Source organism: Apium graveolens, chromosome 5 (genome assembly GCF_009905375.1).
Source record: "Apium graveolens cultivar Ventura chromosome 5, ASM990537v1, whole genome shotgun sequence".
Lineage (NCBI taxonomy): Eukaryota > Viridiplantae > Streptophyta > Magnoliopsida > Apiales > Apiaceae > Apium > Apium graveolens.
In genome coordinates, this window is record NC_133651.1 from 105,994,389 (window position 1) to 106,018,567 (window position 24,179).

At 37.1% G+C, this 24,179-nt stretch overlaps 1 pseudogene; it reads left to right on the forward strand.

The window, feature by feature from the left end:
- Positions 1-213: 213 nt before the first annotated feature.
- Positions 214-328, forward strand: LOC141662841 (small nucleolar RNA R71; annotated as a pseudogene).
- Positions 329-24,179: the final 23,851 nt, after the last annotated feature.

Genomic DNA, 24,179 nt, shown 5'->3' on the forward strand with positions numbered 1-24,179 from the left:
GTAGCTGCATCAACTTCCAGAATACCTGTTACCTTCCCAGGTATCATCTTTTAAGTCGGGTTTTGATACTCATTTGCAGCCATAGTTTCAATGAGATTATAGGCCTCAGTATAGCTTTTGTCCCACAAGGCGCCTCCAGAAGCTGCATCGAGCATAGGCCTAGATTGGGCCCCCAAACCATTGTTGAAACCAGTGATCACCATCCAGTCAGGTATACCATGATGTGGACACTTTCTCAACATCTCCTTATAGCGTTCCCAAGCTTCGCACATAGATTCTCCTTGTTGCTGCGTAAACTGAGTAAGAGCAGTCCTCATAGCTGCAGTCTTGGCCATTGGATAGAACTTCACCAAGAACTTTTGCGCAAGATCTTCACAAGTAGTGATGGACCCAGCTGGTAAAGAATGTAACCAGTCCTTAGCTTTGTCTCTCAGAGAGAATGGGAAAAGCCTCAGCTTGATAGCCTCATCAGTAACACCATTGTATTTGAAAGTACTACAGATCTCGACAAAATTCCTGATCTGCATGTTGGAATCTTCAGTCGCAGCACCTCCGAAAGAAACAGAATTCTGCACCATCTGAATAGTGCCCGGCTTGATTTTAAAAGTATTGGCCTGAATAGCCGGATGAATGATGCTTGACTTAATGTCATCAATTTTAGGCCGAGAAAGGTCCATAAGAGCTGTATCAGCTTGAACTATACAATCACCCATTATTTTAGGTTCTTTCTTATCACTCTCTTTATCTGAATCTTCAAAAACTATCTTCTACGGAAAGTCAAGAGCTGTATTTGTCTCAGCTTTATCCAGATTCCTCTTGTGAGTGCGTGAACGTGTTTGCATAAACGCTCGTTAGAGTACCTGAAACACAACCGGAAGCAGTAAGTAACAAGTCTTAATCAATGAATTCTAATGACCACTGATGGCAAGTACATAAACTAAACAAATTAACACCGAGTCCCCGGCAGCGGCGCCAAAAACTTGTTAGGCACAAGGCATGCGCTAAATAAATCACACAAGTATACGCGTTCGCAAGTAATATAGAATGATTTCTAGTTCGTTCCCACAGAGACTCTGATTAATTATATCTAATTAACACTTACTCACCAATGTATATTTACTCTTCAATGTCAGGACAATAATAATTAAGGTTGACTAACTAATATTAACTACGAGAATTAAACACTTGAATTAACAATATTAAACACACATGAGATCATAACTTCATTACTACTTCACTCAATAATCATTATAATTACCCTTAGCATGTAGTGGTGATAATATTAATCGAACAATACGAAACTGATAGAAGCCAACTATCGTTGTACGAATACCATTCTACCAAGCATCCACAATTAAGATAGAAGTTGAATAGGCATCAATTATGTTGAGACCCTATATGTCTACAGAATTTGATAACATAATGATTTAAGCGCAAGTTATTCATTATGATTACACAGGGCAAGTAAAACGGTTAGAGTTACCCACTAATCATGAATACAATACACGAACCTAGGCTAGCATGGCAAGTTCTAAATCTCAAGATTCACTGTCGCTTTATAAGAGATTAACAGGCTATCTTACATGTTCGCGACGCACATAAGACGAATGAGCACAACCTATGTTCGATATCATACAATCACCGCATACCAGGGTATTAAACAATTAACTAAAGAAATCCATAGTAAATCCGCTATGATCCCATGATCACAATTAGCCCATAATAGAACTCATCGTCACCATGGGTTCATATGAAAACATGATAAAAACACATTGATATAACTAATAAAAATACTTAATAAATAATGAAGTACGTCACAAGAGTATTAAGGTTCAAAGCATAAAGAAAACTAGCATCCACTGTTACAATGAATTAAAAGAATCACAAGATAAACGTATGCTTCCTCTGTTTCGTTGTTGCGTGCTAAAACAGTCTTCTTGATCTTCTTGCCTTCGCTCCTTGTTACTTGTTTCTTGTTGTCGAAAACGTCTTCCAAGATTGTTTATATAATAGCCCAAAAGAACCAGCGCTAACAAAAGCCCAATAGAACTCGAATTCTAAAAATCAGATTTTGAAAATCCGCACCCAGGCGGCCACCTCCTCCTTCCAGGCGGGCGCCTGCTACCAGGCGGTCGCTTGCTCTCATCAGGCAGGCGCCTGCAACCCTTCTGGAAAATTATTATTTTGCTTCTGGTTTTGCTGAATTCTTCGCACATCAACCCGGGACTGACTCCAAGCACTTCCTTAAGCTTATTTTGATGAAATCCACCTATCTAAGCAAGTTAAACCCTGAAATGCAAAAGCACTCGAAAACACGTCAAATACACAAAATACTCGAGTTCAAGACACCAATTCAAGCCGTTATGAAATGTTTTAAGTGGTATAAAATTCCACTTATCAATCAGTAATTAGTTTCCTTGAAGAAAACTTGTTGCTCAGCCCTTGACCTTGATATTTTCCATGACCTCTACTCTTATCAGAGTTTCCCTGGTCATCACCTTTGTCATCCTTTTTCTTCAGTATTAGAGTAAGAGTGCATTTGGACTTAACTACCTTCTCCCCCTTTTTGGCATCATCAGGTAGTAGGTGAGAGAGAACAAGTTCAACTAAAGATTGGATTTCATCAAATTGAGCTTTTTGAGAAGCTTGATTTTGCAGGACCTCAGTAATTTGGGCATGTTGCTTCTCCTGAACTTTCTCAATTGCTTCAACCTTTTCAGAAATAGGTCTGATAAACCTATTTTTATCAAGTTTGGTCTCCATATCTAGCTTTTCAGCTTTTTCAAGAAGTTTGTCAACCTTTTCATGAGTAGCAGAGTGTAGACCTTGAAGATTTTTGACACTTAGAGCTGTGACTTTGAGTTGTGTCTTCAAATCAGAATTTGTGAGCAACTCGTCAGCTTTTCGAAGATGGTATGTCAGTACTTTGGTGCTTGGAATGAAATCAGTTTTATTCCACTTCTTGGTCAACTCCACACCTCTGTGAGTATCTTCCCAAGGAATAGGTGCATCATGTTCAACAAATTTTTTGATCAATGCCTCCTTTCCAAGAATAAGAGCTGGAGTATATACAGAAACACCGTCTCCAGAACTAGAAGAAGACTCATTATCCTCTAACAACATAAGAGTGTGTGAGGCTATTGGAGATTCTGGAACAACTTCATCTAGATTCTGAGCATCAGAATTTATCTCCAGAATAGGTGTTGATGGAATCTCAGCAATTAAGATTGGAGAGTTGATTATATATGGCTGAGCTGCTGGTGTTGGAGCTTCCAGATAAAGAACAATTGGTATATTCAGATTGTGAATATCTATGTCAGAACTTGCAGCTTGTTCTTCAACATTATCTGTAGCTTTGTCATGAATAGAAGAGACAGGAGGTGTGAGCACAGTATCTTGAGCAGTGTCTTGAGCATTGTCTTGAGCTTGAGTTGAAGATGGTAAAGCTTCAAGTACAATTGGTTGTGAGATCAGAGATTCCTGATCCCCTTCCTTAGCTTCTTCAGTATTCTCCGATGGAGGTTGTGGAACAGAATTTGCCCTCTTAGGCCTGGAAGATGAAGGTCTGATGGTAGGTGCTGATGGTTGTTGTTGTGAGGATTGAGCTGGTTGAAAGTATTTTCTGATGGTAGGTTGAGTTGGTTGAGGTTGAGAGCTGGTTGTTTGTGTAGTGGTTGGAGTTCCTGATGGAGGTTGGGACGGTTGGACATCAGGATATATGGAGGTATAGGTGTTTGGGCCAGAGTTTAACAAAAACTGTTTGACTGATTGTGGAATTTGGAGGGGTCTTAGAACAGTTTTCTTATTATCAGTAGATAATAAATCAGTAAAAGCTCTTTTAGCAAGTTTAAATGGAGAAATCAATTCACTTGCTAATTGGGATGCATCAGAGCAACAGAAACTGTAAAGAAGTTGACAGAATCTAGCAAAATAGACTATATTCCTATCTTTTGTCATCCTATCACCTATGAATCCTAGTACAACATTAGCATAATCAAAATGAGATTGAGTAATCAGAGCATACCCAATTTTCTAACTTAGGATAGGAATTGCATCAAATTTTGAACACTTGTTTGCAAAGGTTCTTGTTATGTAGTCAAAGAAGAAGCTTCACTCCCTCCTGATGTAGGTTCTCTTCAACTGCCCAAGTTTTGACAAACTTTTCTCATAGCCCAGATTGACCATTAGCTGTTGAAGAGTTGGCTCCTCAACTGTTGAATAAGTGCAGTTTTCTGGCAATTGGAGTGCTTGTCGAACTGTGGCCAAAATCACCACATGTGCATCCTCCCCTGTTGTAAATATAATTCCTGGGGACCCATTAGCACCACCATCATCATAAACTCCTGACCTCCAGAACTCCAGCACCTGAGTCCCTGAGATTGCTTCAGGTTGGGTCAAATCATACCCAATCTCACTTCCAGATAGAAAATCTTGGATAAAGTAAAGTTTTGATGGGGCTTCATCCTTGCTCAGTATAGCCAAGTAGTTGTTAGGAACAAACTTAGCTCCATTGAAAATAATGTCTTTGGGTGCCATTTATGTGAAAAATAAATGAGAAAATAGAGTGTACACAAGGTGTTTGATAAAAGGCCTGTAAGAAAATAGCTTCAGAGAATATTAGTGAGAGAGAGAGAATAAGAGAGATTAGAGAAAGAAAAGTAGGTAAAAGATTATAAAATCTTTTAACTCCCATATATATACTCTCTTTTTGACAACTGTTATGATTGAAGCAGAACAGACTTTAGACACCTGGCAGCATATCATTAGTCAAAAAAATTGTTAGTGGGTCCGGTTATTAAGCAGTAATAAATGTGCACATGCAGTGTTTCAAGGAAAACACACTTCCCACTTACTAAATGATTATGACTGTTTTTATCTCACCTAATTATATTCTGATAAAATATGACCGTTACATTATTTACCACAGATAAGTAAAGTAAATAAATAATGCCACATAAGCATCAGAGTTTGTATCAGGATTTAATATCAGAACTTGACTATTATCAAATTTTAACGGTCATAACATGGCTTCTGTACTCAAAAAGTGAATGTTTGTTTCTGTGATTCTTCATACAAATACTGACTTGTTTCTTCAGAGTTCAAGCATCAGAACTTCCATAAGAACTTGTCCTCAAATTTATGCTTATGACACTTAACTGTTTATCAAAAACAACTTAATCACCACAGTAATTTTCATCATTCATATGGAGTGAAAGTGTGTGCATTAGCAAAGTATCAGATAAAGAGTAAAGTCTGATAAACTTCAGTACATCTTAGAAATAAGGCATAACTAAGAAAAGTGCTTAAAATATGTCATTAATAATGAAGTCTACTATAGAATAAATTTATGCCAGAATCCATCTCAACTGGTTGTGCTCATTTTATGCATCTTTTGAAATTCCTTTTTACAGTGGCTTCTCAGTGTAAGTGAGTCACAACTACTATCATAATTTATGCTATTATCAGAGTATTTCTACAGTAATTAGAGAATGTGAAAAGTCACCAAGAAAAATTTATTTGCTTTTCTAATGCATATAACTTAATACCAGCAATGCACTTGGGTCTTTCCTTCCAAATATTTACTCTAGATCTCAAAGGAGTACCTGACTTCAATTTTCTTTTCTTTTCTTTAGATAAGTGAGGCTTATCAAGCATGTGGTTCATCCTTAAGATTTACTGATATCAGAATTTGACAGATAAGAAGCAAAAATCTAGTTTGTGACTTAGTAATAAGATACACAAAGTAAATTTGACTAAGCTCAACATCAGAATTTGCTTGTATTAATGAATTTCCACATAAACAACTAATTCAAACATGGGATTTCTAGTATGTTAAAGACTACTAGGTCAACATCTAGCACAGTTATCCTCATTGGATTGAATAGTCACAGAATATTCAAAACACTATCAAAGTATATAGATCCATATCAGATAACAATCAGTATTTAATGTATTACAATTTAAGCACAGATGACATGAAGATAAGACAATCTGTAAACACTGATCATAAATTCTAATGCATGTGAACAAAAACTAAGCAGATTTAGAGAAAGAACCTGAAACCTTTCCAAGTTCATTTACCAGTCTTGTAAAAGTAGCTTCACATAGTGGTTTTGTGAAGATATCTGCTAGTTGTTGATCTGTTGGAACAAAATGCAATTCCACTGTACCTTCCATCACATGTTCCTTAATAAAATGGTACCTAATGTAGATGTGCTTTGTCATTGAGTGTTGAACTGGATTACCTGTCATAGAAATAGCACTTTGATTATCACAATAAATAGGTATTTTAGAAAATTCTAACCCATAGTCCAGTAACTGATTCTTCATCCAGAGAATCTGTACACAACAGCTTCCTGCAGCAATATATTCTGCTTCTGCAGTTGATATGGAAATTGATTTCTTTTCTTGCTAAACCAAGAAACCAATATGCCTCCAAGAAATTGGTAGCTTCCACTAATGCTTTTCTTGTCTATTTTACATCCTACAAAATCTTCATCTGAGTAACCTATTAGCTTAAAATCTGATTCTCTAGGATACCACAATCCTAGGTCAACTGTACCCTTGAGGTACTTGAAAATTCTTTTCACAGCTATTAGATGAGGTTCTCTTGGATCAGCCTGAAATCTTGTACACAGACATGTAGCATACATGATATTAGGTCTACTTACAGTTAAATAGAGTAAAGAGCCAATTATACCTCTGTAGTTAGTAATATCTACTAATGAACCAGTATCTTTATCTAACTTGGTTGCAGTGGCCATGGGAGTGGATGCAGTTGAACTGTCTTGCATTCCAAATTTCATGAGTAAATTTCAGGTGTACTTGGATTGATTTATGAAAGTACCTTCTTAATTTTGCTTGAATTGAAATCCCAGAAAATAACTAAGTTATCCCATCATACTCATTTGATATTTTGACTGCATTAGCTTTGCAAACCTTTCATAGGGTTTAGCATTTATAGGATCAAATATGATATTATCAACATATATCTGTACCAAAAGTAAGTCCTTTCCATGGTTGAGGTAGAACAGTGTTTTATCAATTGTAACTCTGTGAAATCCACTTTCCGGAAGGAATTGAGCTAAAGTCTCATACCATGCTCTTGGAGCTTGCTTAAGGCCATAAAGTGCTTTATCAAGCTTGTAGACATGATTTGGAAATTTTGGATCTACAAATCCTGGAGGTTGTTCAACATATACCTCTTCTTCCAATTCTCCATTGAGAAAAGAAATTTTCACATCCATTTGAAAGACTTTAAACTTCTTGTGAGCAGCATAAGCCAAAAAGATTCGTATGGCTTCCAATCTAGCAACTAGTGCAAATGTTTCATCACAATCAATACCCTCCTATTGAGAGTAGCCTTTGGCAACCAGCCTTGCTTTGTTTCTTGTAATTATACCATCAATGTCAATTTTATTTTTGAACACCCATTTTGTGCCAACTATTGATCTGTTCTTTGGTCTTGGCACAAAGGTCCAAACTTTATTTCTTTCAAATTCATTTAACTGTTCCTGCATTGTTTGCACGCAATCAGCATCTTGAAGAGCTTCTTCCACTTTCTTTGGTTCAGTCGGAGATAGAAAAGAATGATAGAGACATTCATTTGATGTTGCAGTTCTAGCTCTGACACCTACTTCAGGATCTCCAATTATTAAGTCAGGTGTATGTGATTTGGTCCAATTCCTTGCAGATGGAAGTTGATTTCTAAAAAGGATCCTCCCCCATGATCCATGTTGACTCCATCAGCATTTTCTGATGCTCCCCCTGTAGTTATGCTCTCTGAGACTTCAGAATTTGAGTTGGATCCTTTAGGATTTGAAGAATCAGAGTTTCCAGAATTATCAGAACTTGGCTCATCAGAACTTGATGAATCAAAACTTGAAGAGCCAGTGACAGGTTCTGATGCTTCTTGAGAGTCTTGAGTGGTGGTAGGATCTTTAGCTTGCTCCCCCTGGACAGGTGCATTTTCCCTTGGAGTAGTTACCACACCCATCAAAACTTACAGGATCAGGACTTAAGTCATCGAAATTTACAGAATTAAAATTAAACCTTCTTATCATCAAAAGATACATTGATAGATTCCATGACAACCCTTGTTCTTAAATTGTAGACTTTGAAGGCTTTTATGGAAAGTGGATATCCAACAAAAATTCCTTCATCAGCTTTTAAATCAAATTTTGACAGCTGTTCAGAATGAGTCTTAAGAACAAAACACTTACATCCAAATACATGAAAGTATTTCAGATTTGGCTTATTTTTCTTCACCATCTCATATGGTGTTTTTCCATGCTTGTTTATGAGTGTAGCATTCTGTGTAAAATAAGCAGTCTGCACAGCTTCAACCCAAAAGTAGGTTGGTAGCTTTGCTTCATCAAGCATAGTTCGTGCAGCTTCAGTGAGAGTCATGTTCTTTCTTTCTACAACTCCATTTTGTTATGGATTTCCAGGTGCAGAAAATTCCTGCTTAATTTCATGCTCTTTGTATAACTCTTCTAATATTGAATTCTTGAACTCAGTGCCATTATCACTTCTTATAATTTTGACAGAATCTTTGACCAATTTATCCAGCTGTTTGACATGATCAGTTAGAGTAGATGCAGTCTCATTCTTCTTGTGCAAGAAATACACCCAAGTGTACCTTGTGAACTCATCCACTATAACCATAGCATATTTCTTCTTTGCAATAGACATGACATTGACTGGACCAAATAGATCAACATGCAGTAGGTGATAAAGCTCAAGAATTGAAGATTCAGTTTTGCTCTTGAATGCAGATTTTCTTTGTTTTGCATTTTGACATGAATCACAAAGGTCATCAGGAGCAAATACTGATTTTGGCAGTCCCCTCACAAGATCTTTCTTTACTAGCTTATTTATGTTGTTGAAATTTAAATGAGAGACTTTTGTGCCAATTCCAGCTTTCTTCAATTGATGCTCTACTCAACAGACAGATTGCAGAACCATCAGAGTTCGTTGAAAGTCTGGTTTTATAAATGTTACCATGCCTGTAACCTTTCAGAACCACTTTGTCTGTAGAATTTCTTATAACTTCACAGTGTTCTTCAAAGAAATCCACATGATAACCTCTGTCATAGATTTGACTCACACTTAGCAGATTGTGTTTAAGTCCTGAGATAAGAGCTACTGTTTCAATGATGACATTCCCAAGATTGATATTGCCATATCCCAGAGTTTTTCCCATGTTGCCATCTCCATAAGAAACTCCTAGGCCATCTTTCTCTATAAAGTCTGATAGCAAGGCTTTATTTCCAGTCATATGTCCTGAACATCCACTGTCCAGCACTAGGATATTTTTCCTGTTGCCCTGCAATCACAAAGACCACTATTGGTTAGTTGTAAGGACCCAGACTTTCTTGGATCCTTTGGCCTTGTAAAGTTTGTTAGCATTTACAGCGGATTTAAATTCAGAGTTTATGTTAACATGACATTTATTAGAATTTATATCAGAATTTGCATCAGACTTTACACTAGAAGGAATAATACTAACTTTCTTCAAAGAAGGTTTTATTTGATAATAATCATAGTACAAACTATGATATTCCTTACAAGTATAAATGGAATGCCATAAACTACCACAATGAAAACAAGGATTTTGTGGTTTAAACCTAACATACTGACTCTTAATTCCTGATCTAGGAGGTAAAGAGTTTATATCTTTATTTTTTCTGCAAAAAGAAGCAAGATTGTTAGAGTTTCCACAGTTATAACATTTCTTTCTAGGAGCATTAGGAACAGGCATATAATTATTGTTTTTTCACACCTTCCATTCCATTCCTAGTTTTCCTAGCTTTTTTTACCTTGTTCACATTTCTAATCTCTTTTAGCTTATGCTTAAGCTGCTTCTTTGTCATTAAGCCTATGTTTACTTCAACTAGTTTATCCTGTTTTAATTTGTCAGAAGTTGACTTTTCTTTGACTTATGTCCTAGACTCTTTCATCTTTTCAGAATCAGACTTTACAGTTTTTGCTACAAACTTAAAAGGATTTACCTTTGGCTTAGTAGTCTGTTTAACAACAATTGGCTCAATTTGCACAATTCCTTTCTCACTTTTATCATCTCCATAACCTAAGCCTTCTTTCCAGTTTCCACTACTTAGTAAATTCTGAGTTGTTCTTCCAGAGTTAGTCCAAGTTATGATAATCTCTTTTTCTTTTTCTAAGTCAGCTTTTAGAGATTCATTCAATTTTAACACTTCATCTCTAACATACAAAGCACCATCTCTTTCTTTCTTAGTTTGATGAAGAAAAACTAACTCCTTTTCTAAATAGTCATTCCTATTTTTAAAAGTAAGATTTTCAGATGTTAATCTTTCACATGTTAAAGTCTGATCTCTATAACTAATGAACATGGTTTTAAGATATAATCTCAACTCAGTATTATTATCAGTATGAAAAGTATAAGTTGTTTGAGGTACCTTCAATTCAGCAGTTTCAGGACTGCTATCAGCATTTGCCATCAAGGCATAGTTCACCTCTTTTTCAGAATCTGAAGTGTATGTCCAGCTTTTCTTCTTTGTGACAAGTGTCGTGCCTTTATCACTTTTTCCTTTCTTGCAGTCAGGAGATATGTGGCCTCTTTCACCATAATTGTAGCATTTGACATTTGAGTTGTCTCCTCTGTTAGACTTTCCTCCTTTGCCTTCAGACTTTATGAACCCTTTCTTATCAGAACTTTCATCTTTCCTGGAAAACTTCCTGAACTTTATGAATTTCCTGTAGGCTATCTTTGTGATACCCTTCACCATAAGAGCACATAGTTGCATCATCTCTGCATCAACATCAATTTCAGGTAAACTTTCAGTTTCTGAATCATCATCATCAGAATATGATGACTCTGAATCAGACTTTATGATGAGAGCCTTTCCTTTCCCCCTCTTTAAGGTAACCACTTTGGGAGATTCCTCCTCAGCTTTAACATCAACTTTCCTTGACTTTCTTCCATGCCTCTTGCTCCTTTGATCCATCTCAAGTTCATGAGTCTTGAGTATACCATAAATTTCATCAAGAGTAGTTTCAGTAGGGTCATAGTTGTCTCTTATGGTAGTAGACTTCAAATCCCAATTTTCAGGAAGAGCTAAAAGGAATTTTAGATTTGAATCTTCAAGATCATATTCCTTGTCCACCAGTGATAGATCATTCAAGAGTTTGGCAAACCTGTCATATAAATCATTTAATGACTCATCAGCTTTTGAGTCAAAGTGCTCATACTCTTGAGTGAGTATAGTCCACCTGTTCTTTTTGATTGCATCAGTTCCATGGCATATTGTCTCTAAAGCATCACATATTTCCTTTGCAGTCTTGCAATTAATTACCATGTTTGACATGACATTATCAATGACACTATGCAGAAAATGCCTTACCCTTACATTATTGGCAATAGATGAGATGTCTTCAGATATGTAATCACCTTTCTCCTTTGGTATGGACTTTGCTGGTCGATCAGCAACTGCAATAGAGAGCTTGGTAGGCTTGTATGGTCCTTCATTAATCCTATCAAGGTATTCTGGATCTGTAGCTTCCAGAAATATAGCCATCTTCACTTTCCATATGGGATACTCAGAAGGTCTCAGTATGGGAACCCTAATAGTCTCATATCGACTGTGGGTTTGGGCTTGGTTGGAGTTTGTGCTTCTTCAGACATGATATTTTGGATCTTTACTATATGTGAGTTAACAGAAAAGCTCTGATACCAATTGTTAGGTCACACAACACTGTAGAAGGGGATTGAATACAGTGTTTATACAATCAAATCGATTTAACACAAGTATGTAACAAAGATCAAGTATATTCAATAAACTATGTTACAATATGAACTGTTGTTCTCTCTCAGTGATGAACAAATATCACTAAGAGCTGCTAGGTTACAATGTATAATCTTCTCGATAATGATAACACATATAGTGTAAACCCTAGGTCTGTATTTATATAGTACACAGTTACAAGATATATTCTAATTGATATAGAATACAATTCTGTCTCCTAAAATATATCAATCAGATATCTTCTACAAGACTTCCAGTCCTCTAACTCTTTGCATGCATATCTTCTATTATTTTAGTCTCGATCTTCTCCTGTAAATCAGCTTCATTCCTTAACTGAAAGTCTTCCCGCACGTAAGTTCTGATATTAAGTTCTGACTTCCAGTATGTCCTGATTTCAGTAAGTCCTGATTTGTCCTGTTGTTAAGTTCTGAAAACTAAACACAAATCATATTAGACATGACATCTCAAATATATCTAACACTATCGGTGTATCTTTTGATGATAAGAAGATTAATGGACTTGAAGATTTCAATGATCATGATCAGCTGAGATTTGAAAATGAAGATTTAAATTCTGATTATGTAAATTCTGATGACTTAAATCCTGATCCTGTAAGTTCTAACGAGTTAAGTTCTGATGTCATTGAAACTGTGGTAACTACTCCAAGGGAAAATGCACCTGTCCAGGGGGAGCAAGCTAATGATCCTATCTCAACTCAAGACTCTCAAGAAGCATCAGAACCTGTCACTGGCTCTTCAAGTTCTGATTCATCAAGTTTTGATGAGCCAAATTCTGATAATTCTGGAAACTCTGATTCTTCAAATCCTGAAGGATCCAACTCAAATTCTGAAGTCTCAGAGAGCATAACTTCAGGGGGAGCATCAGAAAATGCTGATGGAGATAGCATGGATCATGGGGGAGGATCCAGTTTTAAAAATCAACGTCCATCTGCAAGGAAGTGGACCAAATCACATACACCTAACCTAATAATTGGAGATCCTGAAGCAGGTGTCAGAACTAGCACTGCAACATCAAATGAATATCTCTATCGTTCTTTTTTATCTCAGACTGAACCAAAGAAAGTGGAAGAAACTCTTCAAGATGCTGATTGGATGCAAGCAATGCAGGAAGAGTTAAATGAGTTTGAAAGAAATAAAGTCTGGACCCTAGTGCCAAACCAAAGAACAGATCAGTTGTTGGCACAAAATGGGTGTTCAGAAACAAAACTGACAGTGATGGCATAATTATAAGAAACAAAGCAAGGATGGTTGCTAAAGGTTACTCTCAACAGGAGGGTATTGATTATGTTGAAATATTTGCACCAGTTGCTAGATTGGAAGCCATAAGAATCTTTTTGGCTTATGTTGCTCACAAAAAGTTTAAACTCTTTCAAATGGATGTGAAAAGTGCTTTTCTCAATGGAGAATTAGAAGAAGAGGTATATGTTGAACAACTTCCAGGATTTGTAGATCCAAAATTTCCAAATCATGTCTACAGGTTAGACAAAGCACTTTATCGCCTTAAGCAAGCTCCAAGAGCATCGTATGAGACTTTAGCTCAATTCCTTCTGGAAAGTGGATTTCACAGAGGTACAATTGATAAAACACTATTCTAACTTAACCATGGAAAAGAGTTACTTTTGTTACATATATATGTTGATGATATCATATTTGGTTCTACAAATGCTAAACTCTGTGAAAGGTTTGCAAAACTAATACAGTCAAGATATCAAATGAGTATGATGGGAGAAATTAGCTATTTTCTGGGACTTCAAGTCAAGCAAAATGAAGAAGGTACTTTCATAAATCAATCCAAGTACACCATAAATTTACTGAAGAAATTTGGAATGCAAGATTGTTCAACTGCATCCACTCCCATGGCCACTGCAACCAAGTTAGATAAAGATACCGGTTTATTAGTAGATATTACTAACTAGAGAGGTATGATTGGCTCTTTACTCTATTTAACTGCAAGTAGACCTGATATCATGTATGCTACCTGTCTCGGTGCAAGATTTCAGGCTGATCCAAGAGAACCTCATCTAATAGCTGTGAAAAGAATTTTTAAGTACCTCAAGGGTACAGCTGATCTAGGATTATGGTATCCTAGAGAATCAGATTTTAAGCTAATAGGTTACTCAGATGCAGATTTTGCAGGATGCAAAATAGACAGGAAAAGCACTAGTGGAAGCTGCCAATTTCTTGGAGGCAGATTGGTTTCTTGGTTTAGCAAGAAATAGAAATCAATTTCCACATCAACTATAGAAGCAGAATATATTGCTGCAGGAAGCTGTTGTGCACAGATTCTTTGGTTGAAGAATTAGTTATTGGACTATGGGTTAGAATTCTCTAAAATACCTATTTACTGTGATAATCAAAGTGCTACTGCTATGACAGGTAATCCAGTTCAACACTCAATGACAAAGCACATCAGCATTAGGTACCATTTCATAAGGGAACATGTGATGGAAGGTGTAACACCCCCAGATCCGGGGTCAGGGATCCCGGTCGTCACGGTCTTTCTTTCCATAATATCACTTAACTCAATTAATAATAAATAACCTCATGCTGTGACCCCACACTAACACACACCACAACACGTTATAGTCTCAGAGATAAAATTGAAATAAGTACAAGTCCTTGAATCCACAATTTAAAAGTTATTACAACCCAAAATGATTACTTGATAAGTTTACAGTTAATTGCCATTATCTTCCACAAGTTATAATTATACATAATTGATTCCCAAAAGTAGAATGCCTGATCTACAAATAGATCTACCTCTGCAGCTATAGCAGCTACGATATCAACGGGAAGACGCGGGACGCTTCCCACGCTCTTGCACTGGGTCTGCTTGAGTCTGGCCATCCTTCCTAACTGCTGTTATGTGATAAAGAAATGAAGCAAGAGTGAGCATTATAGCTCGCAAGATAATATATAGTGTAATCAATAATGCAAGTATCTAACCAGATAACTTACTGGAAATTCTTATTAAGTGTAAGATAATTACTTACTAGATATAAGCTTAAAGGGAGATTAAGTTACCAATTACTTCACTATACTTATATCATTTTAGAAAACTACTTGAACTACCACTGTTCAAAATATAATAAGTTTCCAAAGGTTCATCACATAGATGGGACCTCAACTTAAGATCTGAATAGATTCAATCCTTGAATTATTTATTTAAAAAGAAATGAAGTTATGAGATACTTCATTAAGTCCCGATATATATATACCTATATACATCACCCATACATTCCCTGAAAACCTCTGCCATGAAAAGTATAAACAGAGTTGTCGTGTCCAATGAATTTGGAAAGAAGAGAATTTTGGCATAAACCTGATATCTTGCTGATCAGGCAAAGATACCAATATGTAACCTTTTCTACTAGTAGATGGATGAATCCCCCACTGGTCATCACCCTGGCCGCATTAGGACCTTGTGTTGGACCGCACCCGACCTCTTACGCATTGATGGACTGCCACCCAACCACTTACACTTTGATAGACCGTACCCCGGCCTGTCGCTTATGCCGACTCAATTATATGGACTTACTTCCCGAACGTTGGGAAAGTAATCAAATTCTTTTATCAAAACAACAACCTCGTTGCGAACATAAAATACACCACAGAGCCGGATCCCTCAAGTTTTGAGCGAGTATTTAAATCCCCTTCGAAAGGAAGATCTTAAATCTAAAATTGGGTTTTGGGATCCACTCTCACTTTTAAAATCATTTTGAAGACTCGAAAACATTTTTAAGAATGTTTGGAGTAATGCTGATTTAATAAAATAAATCAGTCCCAATATGTTGGACAATATCTGAATATTATTATTTAAGTAATATTCCCATAAAGGATAATCTTTATAATAATAATTGAAGTAGAAGTTTAAAAACTCCTACTTGAAATGAATAATAAATAACCAAAGATATACTTATACGAAAGTACGAACTTTATTTGAATAATCGAAAATAAGTTTGATTATTATTCAAAACTATCAAATATACCTTATTCGATTACTAGATATAGAAAACTATATATATATAATATATATATATATATTATACTCGGGAACATCGACTCCGGTTTAGACAAATGTTCACCTTTGGGTCCCCTATACTAAGGGTACACGCAACTACTACTTATCTCTAGCATAGGTATTATACAGTTTATAAGCATTTGAATTGATAAGAGAATATCAAGATTACGAAACAGGCATACATATAAATATCATATCACATGCTCCAATATATCGCAAGATTTGCTAATAACAATCATGCACTTATCACAAGATAATTCATATACGTATATACATAACAACAACAGTATAACGGGTAGAAAACTTGCCTGAGCGACTGGGGTTGGTAAAAGGCCTGGGACGAGTCTGATAACCTATAAACAACATATAAGTTGGAATTAAATCTTGGTCGCTTAAGAAACTAGTCTTTAACCAATTAGACTTTAACGTTCGCTTTTGCGCTTAACGATTCACATAAGTCGCTCGAGTACCCTCAGCTCCACTATTTTTAATAAATTAACCGTTATGAATTTTAAGGAGACGCTTTCGCAAATACCCTACCAACTGACCCTTTAACCTTACATATTTTTTCATACCCCAAGTAGTCATTTAAGGACCTTAACCAAGGTTTCAAAGTAAGGCGAGGGGAAATGGTTCGTTCGCGAAATGTCGTTACTTAAAACGGTCGTTTCTCCCAAACCGTACATCGGATTCAAGCGAACCATATATCAAAACGAAGCTTACGACACAATCTAGCTAAACATGGCAAAGTCACAGATTCAACAGTTAGTTTATTATCCCGAATACTAAGAACAAGCAGTTGTATAAAAATGGGCATTACGTTGGCTATGTTTACGCGATTACCAAGTTTTAACCACTTCAAATCAATCACAAACCAACTCACATTCAACATTACAACAAAAATCCATCCAAAATTCACTACATCAGTCCCAAAATCTTAAGATTTTTCAATTTATACTACCCCAAACATGAACTAATAGCTATACTTAAGTTCATTAACCAATAACCAAGATTTACAACTCAAACCCATTACAAATCCAGCCAAACTCTAAATATACATGAATCATGCTTCCCATGAACTATACCAATCATAACAAGCTCTAAATATTCAAAAGTAAGGCTAGGGTAAGAGATTATACCTTCCTTGGTGAGTAGAAGTAACTAAGGAGCTTGAAACAACCTTTGAAAATCCTTACAAAAGCTATATCTAAACAAAAACACAAGATCAAAAATTTCAAGTTCTTAAAAACACTATTCACTCTCTTCTTCAATGATTTATTGAAAGAGATTGTGTAGGAAATGGAAGCTTAGATTCCTAGGATAGCCATATCTAAGTATAAGGGACCTTGGATAATTACCTTACAAATTAACAAGGCTTGGATCTTGGTTTTTGATTTTTCTCTCCTTGAAAAGATGAAGAAGCCGAGAGCTTCTCTTCTTGAAATGAAAAGTCAACTTCAATTTTATGTTATGATTTTCCTTGGCTTGGTTGATACCCTTTTGTTGTTAATTAATTTTTACCATGGTGAAAAATGCATGGCTCACAATCAACCAACAAATCCTTCCATTTGTCATGCTTATGTCACTATGCTTAAGTCATCTTGTTAACACATGTCATCTCCTGGTTGGTGTGATGACATCATCATCCACTAACCTCTTTGATTAACCCTTAATTACTTGGCTAATGACCGCTTATCTGTTATACGGTTCGCTTAACTTTCGTTCTCGTTTATCGTTTGAGGGATCATACCCGGGATCTTATTACTTGGGTTCCATTAAATCTTTCTCAATATTTTATATTCCTTTTATGATCCTCTCTTATAATCCTTGAATTTAAATCCTTTTAATCACATTATCTTATACTCAATTCTTTCTGTATCTGGTGGATTTTTGGGAAAAATCAAAGTATTCGAATTTGAATTATGATGATCTTTACATACACTTATATACCATATAGAGTACTAATAAGATCTCAGAATATCAATGAAAGAACTGCTACATAGTGTGGCATGAGAAGGTTTCTTATTCAACATAATCGGCAAAATCACTATTCATAAGGGTTACAAAAAGTCCAAAATTTTTGGGGTTATTACAGTCTCCCCTCCTTAAAAGGATTCCGTCCCGGAATCAAATAGAAAACAAGTGGGGGTACTTTTCTAGCATTGCGCTCTCTAGTTCCCAAGTCGACTCCTCCAGATTATGATTCTGCCATAGCACTCTGACTAGCTTGATCACTTTGTTCCGAAACACCTGCTCCTTTTTATCCATAATCTTCACTGGTTTCTCCACGTAAGTCAGGTTTGGTTGCATGTCCACCTGCTCATATTCCACTATGTGCCTAGCATCCCGATGATACTTCCTTAGCATTGACACATGGAAGACATTATGAACTTGTTATATGTTCGGGGGTAAGGCTAGCTCGTAAGATAACTTCCCAATCCGTCTTAGTATCTCAAAAGGTCCAATGTACCTTGGGCTTAGTTTCCCTTTCTTTCCGAACATCATTAATCCCTTCCAAGGGGATACCTTTAGCAATACTAAGTCTCCTACTTTATATTCTTTGTCCTTTCGGGCTAAGTCTGCATACTTCTTCTGTCGATCTTGGGTTGCTACAAGCCGTCCTCTGATAAGATCCACTTTGTCTTTGGTCCTTTGGACCACTTCGGGTCCGAGCATCTTTCACTCCCCCACTTCATCCCAGTATAAGGAAGATCGACACCTTCTTCCGTACAGGGTCTCATAAGGCGGCATTCCGATGCTGGCATGAAAGCTATTATTATAAGAAAACTCGATCAACGGTAAGTGATCATCCCAACTTCCTTTAAAGTCTATTGCACAGACTCTCAACATATCCCCTAGTGTCTGGATAGTCCTTTCACTTTGCCCGTCCGTTTGGGGAAGGTAAGCGGTACTCATGTTTAATTTGGTTCCCGTACATTCTTGAAAGCTCCTCCAAAATCTGGAGTTGAATCTGGGGTCTCGGTCTGAGACAACGTACGCTGGGACTCCATGTCGCGTCACTATTTCCTTAAGGTAAATGTCCACAATCTATCGACTGTGTATCTCTCATTAATAGGAATGAAGTTAGCTGACTTTGTCAGTCGGTCTATAATCACCCATATGGCATCATGATTGGCTTTCGTCCTTGGTAAGCCTATAACAAAATCCATCACTATCTGTTCCCATTTCCATTCGGGAATCTCTAGGGGTCGTAAAAGTCCACTGGGTCTCTGGTGCTCTGCCTTTACTCTTTGGCAAGTCAAATATTTGCTTACCCATTCTGCTACGTCCTTCTTCATGTTGGGCCACCAGTAATACTCCTTTAAATCCCTATATATCTTGGTGCTCCCCGGGTGAATGGAATACCTTGAACTATGGCTTTCAGCCAAAATCTCGTCTTTAAGCTCTTGAACATTCGGAACCCAAATCCTGTGGGAATACCTCATTATCCCCTTATCATCTCTCTCAGTATGTATCTCTTCTCCATTCATTGACTCTCTGCCTTCCTTCATTACTTTTCTTGGCACAATCTAATCTTTTCCAATAACTCTGGCTGCATCGAGATCTCAAACAGCTTTTCAATTCCGGTTCCGGTTACCTTTACTTCTATTTCCATTTTCTCGAAATCCCTTATCAATTCCTCCGAAGTCATTATCATTTTGAGTCTTTCCTTCTTGCTAAGGGCATCAGCCACCACGTTGGCTTTCCCTGGATGATAGAGAATCTCACAATCATAATCCTTGATTAGTTCTAACCATCTTCCCTGACGCATGTTGAGCTCTTTCTGCGTGAATATGTACTTGAGGCTCTTATGGTCTGTGAAAATCTCGCACTTCTCTCCATACAAGTAGTGCCTTCAAATTTTTAAGGCAAAAACTATTGCCACGAGCTCAAGGTCATGAGTAGGATATCTAATCTCGTATTCCTTCATTTGTCTCGACGCATACGCAATCACCTTACCATGCTGCATAAGCACACACCCCAATCCTCTGTATGATGCGTCACTATATATCACAAAATCTCCTTTTCCTTCTGGCAACGCCAACACCGGGGTCGTTACCAACCTTTTCTTTATTTCTTGAAAACTGTTCTCGCATTTTTCTGTCCATTCAAACTTCTCTGTCTTACGAGTAAGTCGTGTCAAAGGGGTCGCGATCTTCGCAAAGTCCTGTACAAATCTACGATAGTAGCCGACCAATCTTATGAAACTCCTTACCTCTGTGGGTGTGGTTGGCCTTTCCCAATTTGAGACCGCCTCTATCTTGGAGGGGTCGACCAATACTCCTTCCTTATTGATCACATGTCCTAAAAATTGTACTTCATTTCGCCAGAATTCACACTTCGAGAATTTGGCAAACAACTGTTCCTTTCTGAGTATTCCTAGAGCTATCCTTAAATGCTCTGCATGTTCTGCCTCGGTCCTTGAGTAGATTAAAATATCATCAATAAAAGTATCACACACTTGTCCAAGTACTTCTTGAATACTCTATTCATTAAATCCATGAAAGCCGCTGGGGCGTTGGTTAATCCATAGGACATTACCAAGAACTCATAGTGCCCATACCTGGTACGGAATGCAGTCTTTGAAGTATCTTCGGGTTTAATCTTTAGTTGGTGATATCCAGTTCTCAGGTCAATCTTGGAAAAGTAAACAACATCCTTTAACTGGTCGAACAGGTCGTCTATTCTGGGTAACGGGTACCTGTTCTTTATGGTTAGCTTGTTCAACTCTCGGTAGTCGATGCACAACCTCATGCTCCCATCTTTCTTCTTAACAAATAATACTGGTGCTCCCCACGGAGACACACTGGGTCTTATCATACCCTTATCCAAAAGTTCTTATAATTGGGTAGCCAGTTCCTTCATTTCTAATGGGGATAACCGGTAAGGTGCCTTTGAAACTGGCGCCGTCCCTGGGGCCAATTCAATAGCAAATTCAATCACTCTATCGGGTGGTAGTCCCGGAAGGTCTTGTGGAAATACATCTTCAAATTCATTGACTACCCGAATGTCTTGCAAGTTGGGCACCTCCTTTTGCGTGTCCACCACATAAGCCAGGTAAGCCTCATCTCCTTTTCGTAGCATCTTATTGAAGGGTTTTTAGCACATAAACACAGCGAAAACGTAAATTTAATCTTAAAAAAAATGAAACCCTCCGCAGGATCCATGCGAAAAATAATATTTAATTCGTTGTTCAGTATGTTTACCTTAAGAAGCTTTACGTTAATGGAAAGATGGAGGTCTTTAATAGCGATCCAAGAACGATGAACGGAGATCCTTAGCAGCTGCTCCTCAAGTGTGAAGCACTCCACCGGTATTCACCAAGAAAACGATGTAATGAAGGAGGAGGAGATGGAGAGAATTAGGGTTTTGTAAATCTTTTTGGTTGAGGCAAAAATAAGGTCAGTAATAGTATATTTATAGGCAAAATTTTCAGCTGAAAATTTTCCCATAAAATATTATTATTATTAACCCTTTATTATTCTCACTAATAATTAAAACACCTTTTAATTATTAATCATTTTTCAAAACACTTTAGAAATAATTCTCTCACTTGATTTAATTTCCAAAAATTAAATTCTTAATTAATAATATTAAGAACTTTTTCTTAATTAATTTATAATCAATTAAATCTCATTTAATCAATTATTAAATTTGCCAATTAATTATTTATTTCATAAATAAATAATTATCAGCAATTATTAATTAATTTCTCCACCATTAAATCATTCTCTTTTATGGTGTGACCCTGTATGTTCAATATTAAGCCGGTAGTAGAAATAAATAATAATAAAACTATTTTATCATTATTTATATAAATTCTCTAATTCATTAAATATGATTAATTAATTAATCATATATATTCTACATCGTGAGGGATACTTCTCAGCATATCGCGACTATCCGGATAATACGAATTCACTACTTAGAATACCAAGAACCTATTCAATGAGTAGTTACCGTACAATCAATTCCTTCTACCCTGCAATGTCACGATTAAAAACAAGCCATGGAACTTGTGTCAAGCTTATCTTATTTAATCACTTGCTTTCACATTCACTATGCTTAGTTCTATTTAATGTAAATTAGAAACTCCTTTCTAATTTCATTCACTCTGGCCAGAGATTCCTGAACTAACATAAGTGGATCAGTATTGAACATTCTCTTCCTACACTGGAAGGGGTAGATCCTTTATTGATCATAAACTATCTTCGTGTACAAATTGCTATACCCAGTAAAGCCCTTATAATTGTCCCTTGAGACTAAGAACTAAACCGAAGCATAGTTCAGTGTACACAAGATGACTATGATGACCTCAAGTCTAAGGATACTTGTACAACTATCACTATGTGAACAACTGCTGACACGTGAGAACTCCATCAGTTGCTCAGCTGTGTGAGTCATGTTCAGTGAACTTATTCTATAATAAGCACCTACATACTAGCTATAGTGTCACCACACAAATGTCTATGAGAACAGACATCCTTAATAATGAAGCAAGCATAGTATGTACCGATCTTTGCAGATTATTAATTACCAGTTAGTAATCCTACGACCAGGAACTATTTAAGTTTAGAGTTATCATCTTTTAGGTCTCATTATTATGATCTCATCACAATCCATAAAAAGCTTTACTCTAAACTGTGGTATATCTTATTTAAACATTTAAATAGATAGATCCCGCAATAAAAACAAAACAAGTCTTTTATTAATATCAATGAAATCAAAACAGATTACATAAAAGTTATTCCTAAATCCTCATACATGATTGGACTTAGGACATATCTCTTTCACTTATTAGCCTGGGCCATGGTCAAAAATTTCTGCGTCTGCCTCTTCCCTCTAAATATGACTCCTTTCTTCCCTGGGATATTCAACTTAACTTTCTTCCCCTTACAGTCTATTTGAGCATCATTGCAAGATAGCCAGTCCATTCCCAAAATTACATCAAATTACTCTAACTTCAAAGGAATCAGATCAACACTAAAAGATTGTTCCCCTATGCCTAACTCACAGGCGGGGTGAATCTTGTTAACAGGGATAATTTCATGGTTGGCTATTTCCACTTGTAAGGGTTCTAACAAGGGTTCAACCTTAAGTCTTAATTTCAGTGCAAAGTCCTTTGATATAAAAGATTTAGTTGCTGCCGAATCAAATAAAACATTTGCACTGACTGAATTTAGAGAAAGGGTACCTGCTATCACATCTGAGTCTTTCATAGCATCTTGAACTGTCTTATTGAAAGTCCTCGCAGTAGGTGGCCTATTGGAGGTAGCCCTGCTTGCTCCTGAAGCTGTTGGTTTGTTCATTGGGCATTCCCTCTTCCAATGACCCGGGCGTCCACACTGATGACAAGTGGAGGTTGGGCGGGTAATGGGGGTTGGCGAAGTGCACTTGTCCGAATAGTGACCTTCTCGACCACACTTGAAGCAGATTACCGGCTTTCCTTTACACTCCCCAGAATGCATCCTTCCACAAGTTTTACAGGCTGGTAATGGGGGTCAAGACTGGTTGGAATAGGACATTCCTAACTTATGGCCGCTCTGGCTCATATTCACACTCACGGACCGCTTAAACCCAGTACTCCTTCCCGATAGAGACACTGCTCCTCGATTAAATCTAGTTGGGAAGCTCCCTCCTGCAGAACCTCCGTCCATGCTCATACTTTTCCTTTTTATTCCTTTCTTATCTCTTTCCTTCTGCATCTGTTCACTTCCAGCTTCTGCAATTATTGCCTTTTGCACGAGAGTGGCATAATCTATAAGCTCAAGAATTGCCACCCTATTCTGAATCCACGGTTTCAGTCCCTGCTGAAACCTCCTAGCTTTCTTTTCCACGGTGCTCACAAATTCTGGCATAAACCTTGATAACTCAGTAAATTTTGCTTCGTACTCTGCCATATATAAGTTATTCTGGTTTAGCTCCAAGAACTTGAGCTCCATCTGGTTCTCCATAAACCTCGGGAAATATTTCCCTAAAAATAACTGACTGAACCTCTCCTAGGTTATGATAGCATCTGTCTCCATATTTTTCATGGCCTTCTACCAGTAGTTGGCCTCTCCCTTCAGAAGGTAGGTAGCAAATACCGTCTTCTGTGCCTCATCGGTACTCAGAATCTCAAAAGATTTCTCCATTTCCTTTAGCCATGCCCTTGCCTCAACTGGGTCGGCTGATCCGTGGAACTCAGGGGGCTTAAGGGACTTGAAAGCCCTGAAAGAGTTTCCCACAACATTGTTATTTCCTTGAGGGGGTGGGTTGGGTTGACGTTCCAAGTTCTGCCTTAGTAGTTGCATGAACTGCCCCATGGTATCCATGCCTGGGTTTGGTACTTGTTGCTCAACCTCAGTTTCT